Source organism: Lactuca saligna, chromosome 3, assembly GCF_052625555.1.
Source record: "Lactuca saligna cultivar CGN05327 chromosome 3, ASM5262555v1, whole genome shotgun sequence".
Taxonomy (NCBI): Eukaryota; Viridiplantae; Streptophyta; class Magnoliopsida; order Asterales; family Asteraceae; genus Lactuca; species Lactuca saligna.
Genome location: NC_136419.1, coordinates 122,515,051 through 122,525,293, shown reverse-complemented (window position 1 = coordinate 122,525,293; position 10,243 = coordinate 122,515,051).

The following is a 10,243-nucleotide window of genomic DNA, read 5'->3' as shown; positions in this document are numbered from 1 at the left end:
TTTCCGAACTTGTTACGGACATTATGAATTCGTCGTAATGCCCTTCGGTCTAACAAATGCCCCTGCTGCATTTATGGATCTGATGAATCGAATCTGTCGACCATTCCTCGACAATTTTGTTATCGTCTTCATTGAAGGCATCCTAGTCTATTCCCGAAACAAAGAAGAGCATGGCCAACATCTCCGACAAATCCTAGAAACCCTACGAACAGAAAAGCTATACGCAAAACTCTCTAAGTGTGAGTTTTGGCTCCGTAGTGTGAACTTCTTAGGTCATGTTGTTAGTCAGGAAGGAATTCATGTGGATCCTTCCAAGGTCAAGGCTGTCGAAGGATGGGCAATCCCGACAACGCCCACAGAAATTCGTCAATTCTTAGGCCTAGCAGGCTACTACAGGAGGTTCATTCAAAACTTCTCTAAGATCGCCAAGCCACTTACCTCACTTACACAAAAAGGCGTGTCATTCAAATGGACGGACAAACAAGAGATTGCGTTTCGAACCTTAAAGCAAGCCCTCTGTAGCGCCCCGGTACTATCTCTACCGGAAGGAACGGAAGATTTTGTAGTCTACTGTGACGCGTCAAATCAGGGCTTAGGTTGCGTTCTCATGCAGCGTGGAAGGGTGATAGCTTACGCATCCCGCCAATTAAAGACGCACGAAGTGAATTATACAACCCATGATCTGGAATTAGGAGCAGTGGTCTTTGCTCTGAAGATTTGGAGGCATTACCTTTATGGTACAAAATGCACCATCTTCACGGACCACAAAAGTCTTCAGCACATCTTGAACCAGAAGGAGTTGAACATGAGGCAACGAAGATGGGTTGAATTATTAAACGATTACGAGTGTGAAATCAAGTACCACCCAGGCAAGGCCAACGTGGTAGCTGACGCATTGAGCCGGAAGGAGTACTCTAATCGCCGTACGAAAACTCTCTCAATAACCATTCAATCTCACCTAACCACTCAGATTGGGGTAGCCCAGTCAGAGGCCATGAAGACGGAAAATAGAGGAAGCGAAGCATTACGCGGAATTGAGAAGAACCTAGAGGCAAAGGAGAATAGAGTATACTATTTCATGAACCGTATTTGGGTCCCTAAACTCGGAGGATTTAGGGAGATAGTCATGAAGGAAGCTCACAAGACGCGATACTCCATCCATCCCGGCTCAGACAAGATGTATTTGGATATTAAACAACATTATTGGTGGCCTAACATGAAGGCGGAAATCGCCACCTATGTTAGTAAGTGCCTTACGTGTGCCAAGGTAAAGGTGGAGTACCAGAAGCCCTCAGGGTTATTGCAGCAACCAGTAATCCCTAAGTGGAAATGGGAAGGGATTTCTATGGATTTCGTGACCAAGCTACCTAAGACGTCGGATGGACTAGACACCATATGGGTAATAGTCGACCGACTGACGAAATCTGCCCATTTCCTACCAATAAAAGAATCCTACAAGATGGAGAGATTGACACATTTATACATTTGCAAAATCGTGAGACTCCACGAAGTGCCAGTGTCTATTATCTCGGATAGAGACAGTAGGTTCACTTCACGTTTTTGGCAATCGCTCCAAAAAGAACTAGGAACTCATCTCGACATGAGCACCGCTTATCATCCACAAACGGATGGTCAAAGTGAACGAACCATTCAAATGCTCGAAGACATGCTTCGCGCATGTGTAATAGACTTTAGGAAGTCTTGGGATACCCATTTACCTTTAGTCAAATTCTCGTATAATAAGAGTTATCATACGGGCGTAAGTGTAGATCACCGTTATGTTGGGCTGAAGTAGGCGACACCCAGCTAGCAAGAGCACTCATGTCGGACAAGGCGCTAACAGGACCGGAGATCATTCGTGAAACCACGGAAAAGATCATTCAAATCAGAGCTCGATTACAAGCATCGCGCGACCGACAAAAGAGCTACGCCGATAAACGGCAAAAGCCCTTAGAATTTCAGGTCGGGGATCGAGTACTGTTAAAAGTCTCACCCTAGAAAGGAGTTATTCGTTTTGGGAAGCAGGGAAAACTAAACCCACGATACATTGGACCTTTCGAAATCATCTCCCGAATAGGTCCAGTGGCATACAAACTGCAACTACCCGCAGAGCTAAACAGTGTACACCCCGTGTTCCATGTCTCTAATCTAAAGAACTGTCTATCAGATGAAACACTCGTCATTCCTCTTGACGAGATCGAAATCAACGAGAATCTCCTGTCCGTTGAAGAGTCGATTGAAATCATGGATAGGAAGGTGAAGCGTACTAAGCAAAATCGCATCCCGATCGTGAAAGTATGGTGGAATGCAAAGCGTGGACCAGAATTCACGTGGGAACGCGAAGACCAAATGAAGCAAAAGTACCCTCACCTATTCTAACATTCTCAAATCTAGCTTTCAAACAGAATTTCGGGACGAAATTCCCTCTAACGGGGGGATGATGTCACAACTAGAAATTTTGTGCCTTGTAATCACAACACTCAAGTAAAATGTTGAATCAAAAACTTAAGATCATGTAAGATGCTTACTTCATGGCAACAAAAATTTCAAGCAAGTACACCATACAAGCATTTCAAATAGTCAACAAGTAATTGGAAACCCTAGAAGTTCTTGTTTAGGTCCATTTTGGACTAAGACTTCCTTATTGGGCCAAATGGGCCAATAAGCTTCCAATTTGACTATCTTGGGCTTAGAACCTTTAAATGGGCTCTAATTGGACCCACTTTCATTTATTTCAACATTTTGGGCCATATTGGGCCTAGAATGAAATAAATCAATTATATGAACTATTATGGACCATGATTAACCTAATCTAGCCTAATAAAGCATAAAAAAATCACACTCATATCTTATAGGACCAACAATCATTCAACCTAACTCTAAAATGGGCTTAAGGGCATTAAAGCCCAATAATCTCCTTTTTCTTTCCAAATCTCAGCCCAAAGCCCAAATCCAAGGAGTAAAGAGTTGACTTGAGAAGTGTCACCTCACAATTATTCAAGGGTCTTCCATGCATCTTATCCCATGTTTCCATGCATACATCACTTCAAGATCTCTCTCTTTCCATCCTTCTCACTCTCGGCCGAACACAACACACACACACTCACAAAAATTCATTCCATTCTCTCTAAGTCTTGAAGAACATCTCCTCCCTCCTTCTTCAAAAATTTCGAGAATCAAGAGCTTTTCAAGGAGGTTTTTCCTACAAACACATCATCTAAGGTAAGTTGATGACTAATCCATGATCTAGCTACTTCATTTCATCAAAAATCTCTTCTAAATCTATTCCAACTTGTGATCATGCACCTTAGAAGTCACTAAACTCGAGATCTACCAAGGAGACTTGCTAGGATCGAAATTTTCTTCTTTTCTCTCTCCAAAACCGAAACTACAACTCAAGGTGAGCTTCATACCCCCTATTTTTCGGTTTTATAAGTTTTGTGGGGGAAAAATACAAGCAAATGTGTAGATCTATGAGTATATGTATGCCTTGTGTGATTTCTATGTTTATATTTGTGTTTTTGTGTGATTATGATGTTGGATCTAGTCAAAAAGCCCTTAAAACCGAGATTTACTTTGGGTTATAGGATACTAGCATAAATTATATTACTACATACAAATCATTTCTAGAAAAATAACCAAGTTGTTTAATATTAACTTCTTTGGGCTAAAAACTCATTTTTGGACTCAAAATGTTAAAAATATAAAGTTAAAGGGCCCAAAATGACAAGACACAAATTCTGATGGTTGAAATATGTCAAAACAGTTTCAATAATGTATTTTCTGGAAATATATTCTTTTGAGGGATTAAAATGTAAAATATTAAGCATAATGGGCCAAAAATGGATTTTTCGGCCCAATAAAGCCCAATATGCGAGATTTTCAAATTTGAGGGGCTGAAACTGTATTTTTCTGTAAAACAGGGGACTACTAGTGCTCCAAGTCCATTTCAAGGGTTAAAAATGCTTTTCATAATTAAAAAGGACCAAAGATGCAAAAATTTTCTATTTTGGGCCAAAAGTATAAAAGTTGCGAAAAAATGAGGTTTCAGCCAAGAAAACTACATTTTGAGGGACTAAAACTGTTTTCAAATGAATATTAGCTGGAAAATATTATTTCCAACAAGTTTTGATACTATAATGTCAAGAAAAATGGTTTAAGGACTAAATCGGAAATTATTTTATTCAAAGGGTTAAAAATGTAAACTTACAAAAGAAAGGGGCTGTAAACAGAAAAACTTCAATGTTTTAAACAATAAATCCGTTGTGATAAAATACTGGTACTGCGACTACCGACAAAGCATAATACACAACCAACACCAAAAATCATTGTCAAACGAATTGATTCGGTCTCGAATCAATAACGAATCCAAAACTACTAACACGACGACAATTCAATACACACTCGGAAAATTAGAGAAATCAATACATACGTGGGAATACACAGACGTCGATACACCATCTTTGAGCCCAAAAGTGTCAAATCTTGCTTGTTGGGCCTAGCTAGCCCAATGACCTGATCTTTAGGCCCGAAGACAACTTCCTTACAAGTTGTTGGGTCTTACATGACCCAACACCGTGTAAAAGGACTTTCAATGGCTTTTATACTATTAGGCCCCAAGGGTCCTTTAGTACTGCTAGTAAAGTCGAGAATTCTCAAAAATGCGGGTCGGGCCAAAGGCCCTTCGCATTCACTATAGCCTTGAACGACAAAGGGGATTATTAAGGTCTTCGTGCCCTCTTTTCTCCTCGGTTGTGGGGCTACGAGAAGTCAGGGTGGTTAGATTAAGTGAATAGTACGGACGACGCCTAAAGGATCGTTAGTATAGTTGTAAACTAGTCGTTTGTGTTAACGCGTGTTTATAACAATTCACAATGCACATTTAATCCAATGTCACCTGGAATCAATGACTTCACATACCGCGATGGTACAACAACTATACGGAATTCAAAGTGTTAGGAAAACATCGGGTTTTCCTAGGGTTATTCAATACATACAACTATGAGATGCACACCAAGTATAACAAATTCTTTTTACACTTATAGAAATAAACAAGCATACTTACGGATCTTCACACTTTTTTTTTACGATACTTTTCTCAGAAAATATCGGATTTTCTGGTGGTTTGCAAAACAATACAAAACATTATTTTTCAAACATTGCTTATGAACTCACCAACATTTTATATGTTGACGTTTTTCAAAATACTTGTATTCTCAGGTAACAGGTAAACCGAGGGAAAAATGTACTCAGTGATGACTTGCTGTTTGTTTAACTATTATCGAACAATTTATTTTTGGGGATGTAATGTTTAAAACAATGTACTAAATGTAAACTCTACCAGTTGTACTATCTCAATGCATGGTGATGAATGATGTTATGTTTGATCATGCACCTTAGAAGTCACTAAACTCGAGATCTACCAAGGAGACTTGCTAGGATCGAAATTTTCTTCTTTTCTCTCTCCAAAACCGAAACTACAACTCAAGGTGAGCTTCATACCCCCTATTTTTCGGTTTTATAAGTTTTGTGGGGGGAGAATACAAGCAAATGTGTAGATCTATGAGTATATGTATGCCTTGTGTGATTTCTATGTTTATATTTGTGTTTTTGTGTGATTATGATGTTGGATCTAGTCAAAAAGCCCTTAAAACTGAGGTTTACTTTGGGTTATAGGATACTAGCATAAATTATATTACTACATACAAATCATATCTAGAAAAATAACCAAGTTGTTTAATATTAACTTCTTTGGGCTAAAAACTCATTTTTGGACTCAAAATGTTAAAAATATAAAGTTAAAGGGCCCAAAATGACAAGATACAAATTCTGATGGTTGAAATATGTCAAAACAGTTTCAATAATGTATTTTCTGGAAATATATTCTTTTGAGGGATTAAAATGTAAAATATTAAGCATAATGAGCCAAAAATGGATTTTTCGGCCCAATAAAGCCCAATATGCGAGATTTTCAAATTTGAGGGGCTGAAACTGTATTTTTCTGTAAAACAGGGGACTACTAGTGCTCCAAGTCCATTTCAAGGGTTAAAAATGCTTTTCATAATTAAAAAGGACCAAAGATGCAAAAATTTTCTATTTTGGGCCAAAAGTGTAAAAGTTGCGAAAAAATGAGGTTTCAGCCAAGAAAACTACATTTTGAGGGACTAAAACTGTTTTCAAATGAATATGAGCTGGAAAATATCATTTCCAACATGTTTTGATACTATAATGTCAAGAAAAATGGTTTAAGGACTAAATCGGAAATTATTTTATTCAAAGGGTTAAAAATGTAAACTTACAAAAGAAAGGGGCTGTAAACAGAAAAACTTCAATGTTTTAAACAATAAATCCGTTGTGATAAAATACTGGTACTGCGACTACCGACAAAGAATAATACACAACCAACACCAAAAATCATTGTCAAACGAATTGATTCGGTCTCGAATCAATAACGAATCCAAAACTACTAACACGACGACAATTCAATACACACTCGGAAAATTAGAGAAATCAATACATACGTGGGAATACACAGACGTCGATACACCATCTTTGAGCCCAAAAGTGTCAAATCTTGCTTGTTGGGCCTAGCTAGCCCAATGACCTGATCTTTAGGCCCGAAGACAACTTCCTTACAAGTTGTTGGGTCTTACATGACCCAACACCGTGTAAAAGGACTTTCAATGGCTTTTATACTATTAGGCCCCAAGGGTCCTTTAGTACTGCTAGTAAAGTCGAGAATTCTCAAAAATGCGGATCGGGCCAAAGGCCCTTCGCATTCACTATAGCCTTGAACGACAAAGGGGATTATTAAGGTCTTCGTGCCCTCTTTTCTCCTCGGTTGTGGGGCTACGAGAAGTCAGGGTGGTTAGATTAAGTGAATAGTACGGACGACGCCTAAAGGATCGTTAGTATAGTTGTAAACTAGTCGTTTGTGTTAACGCGTGTTTATAACAATTCACAATGCACATTTAATCCAATGTCACCTGGAATCAATGACTTCACATACCGCGATGGTACAACAACTATACGGAATTCAAAGTGTTAGGAAAACATCGGGTTTTCCTAGGGTTATTCAATACATACAACTATGAGATGCACACCAAGTATAACAAATTCTTTTTACACTTATAGAAATAAACAAGCATACTTACGGATCTTCACACTTTTTTTTTACGATACTTTTCTCAGAAAATATCGGATTTTCTGGTGGTTTGCAAAACAATACAAAACATTATTTTTCAAACATTGCTTATGAACTCACCAACATTTTATATGTTGACGTTTTTCAAAATACTTGTATTCTCAGGTAACAGGTAAACCGAGGGAAAAATGTACTCAGTGATGACTTGCTGTTTGTTTAACTATTATCGAACAATTTATTTTTGGGGATGTAATGTTTAAAACAATGTACTAAATGTAAACTCTACCAGTTGTACTATCTCAATGCATGGTGATGAATGATGTTATGTTTGATCATGCACCTTAGAAGTCACTAAACTCGAGATCTACCAAGGAGACTTGCTAGGATCGAAATTTTCTTCTTTTCTCTCTCCAAAACCGAAACTACAACTCAAGGTGAGCTTCATACCCCCTATTTTTCGGTTTTATAAGTTTTGTGGGGGGAGAATACAAGCAAATGTGTAGATCTATGAGTATATGTATGCCTTGTGTGATTTCTATGTTTATATTTGTGTTTTTGTGTGATTATGATGTTGGATCTAGTCAAAAAGCCCTTAAAACTGAGGTTTACTTTGGGTTATAGGATACTAGCATAAATTATATTACTACATACAAATCATATCTAGAAAAATAACCAAGTTGTTTAATATTAACTTCTTTGGGCTAAAAACTCATTTTTGGACTCAAAATGTTAAAAATATAAAGTTAAAGGGCCCAAAATGACAAGATACAAATTCTGATGGTTGAAATATGTCAAAACAGTTTCAATAATGTATTTTCTGGAAATATATTCTTTTGAGGGATTAAAATGTAAAATATTAAGCATAATGAGCCAAAAATGGATTTTTCGGCCCAATAAAGCCCAATATGCGAGATTTTCAAATTTGAGGGGCTGAAACTGTATTTTTCTGTAAAACAGGGGACTACTAGTGCTCCAAGTCCATTTCAAGGGTTAAAAATGCTTTTCATAATTAAAAAGGACCAAAGATGCAAAAATTTTCTATTTTGGGCCAAAAGTGTAAAAGTTGCGAAAAAATGAGGTTTCAGCCAAGAAAACTACATTTTGAGGGACTAAAACTGTTTTCAAATGAATATGAGCTGGAAAATATCATTTCCAACATGTTTTGATACTATAATGTCAAGAAAAATGGTTTAAGGACTAAATCGGAAATTATTTTATTCAAAGGGTTAAAAATGTAAACTTACAAAAGAAAGGGGCTGTAAACAGAAAAACTTCAATGTTTTAAACAATAAATCCGTTGTGATAAAATACTGGTACTGCGACTACCGACAAAGAATAATACACAACCAACACCAAAAATCATTGTCAAACGAATTGATTCGGTCTCGAATCAATAACGAATCCAAAACTACTAACACGACGACAATTCAATACACACTCGGAAAATTAGAGAAATCAATACATACGTGGGAATACACAGACGTCGATACACCATCTTTGAGCCCAAAAGTGTCAAATCTTGCTTGTTGGGCCTAGCTAGCCCAATGACCTGATCTTTAGGCCCGAAGACAACTTCCTTACAAGTTGTTGGGTCTTACATGACCCAACACCGTGTAAAAGGACTTTCAATGGCTTTTATACTATTAGGCCCCAAGGGTCCTTTAGTACTGCTAGTAAAGTCGAGAATTCTCAAAAATGCGGGTCGGGCCAAAGGCCCTTCGCATTCACTATAGCCTTGAACGACAAAGGGGATTATTAAGGTCTTCGTGCCCTCTTTTCTCCTCGGTTGTGGGGCTACGAGAAGTCAGGGTGGTTAGATTAAGTGAATAGTACGGACGACGCCTAAAGGATCGTTAGTATAGTTGTAAACTAGTCGTTTGTGTTAACGCGTGTTTATAACAATTCACAATGCACATTTAATCCAATGTCACCTGGAATCAATGACTTCACATACCGCGATGGTACAACAACTATACGGAATTCAAAGTGTTAGGAAAACATCGGGTTTTCCTAGGGTTATTCAATACATACAACTATGAGATGCACACCAAGTATAACAAATTCTTTTTACACTTATAGAAATAAACAAGCATACTTACGGATCTTCACACTTTTTTTTTACGATACTTTTCTCAGAAAATATCGGATTTTCTGGTGGTTTGCAAAACAATACAAAACATTATTTTTCAAACATTGCTTATGAACTCACCAACATTTTATATGTTGACGTTTTTCAAAATACTTGTATTCTCAGGTAACAGGTAAACCGAGGGAAAAATGTACTCAGTGATGACTTGCTGTTTGTTTAACTATTATCGAACAATTTATTTTTGGGGATGTAATGTTTAAAACAATGTACTAAATGTAAACTCTACCAGTTGTACTATCTCAATGCATGGTGATGAATGATGTTATGTTTGATCATGCACCTTAGAAGTCACTAAACTCGAGATCTACCAAGGAGACTTGCTAGGATCGAAATTTTCTTCTTTTCTCTCTCCAAAACCGAAACTACAACTCAAGGTGAGCTTCATACCCCCTATTTTTCGGTTTTATAAGTTTTGTGGGGGGAGAATACAAGCAAATGTGTAGATCTATGAGTATATGTATGCCTTGTGTGATTTCTATGTTTATATTTGTGTTTTTGTGTGATTATGATGTTGGATCTAGTCAAAAAGCCCTTAAAACTGAGGTTTACTTTGGGTTATAGGATACTAGCATAAATTATATTACTACATACAAATCATATCTAGAAAAATAACCAAGTTGTTTAATATTAACTTCTTTGGGCTAAAAACTCATTTTTGGACTCAAAATGTTAAAAATATAAAGTTAAAGGGCCCAAAATGACAAGATACAAATTCTGATGGTTGAAATATGTCAAAACAGTTTCAATAATGTATTTTCTGGAAATATATTCTTTTGAGGGATTAAAATGTAAAATATTAAGCATAATGAGCCAAAAATGGATTTTTCGGCCCAATAAAGCCCAATATGCGAGATTTTCAAATTTGAGGGGCTGAAACTGTATTTTTCTGTAAAACAGGGGACTACTAGTGCTCCAAGTCCATTTCAAGGGTTAAAAATGCTTTTCATAAT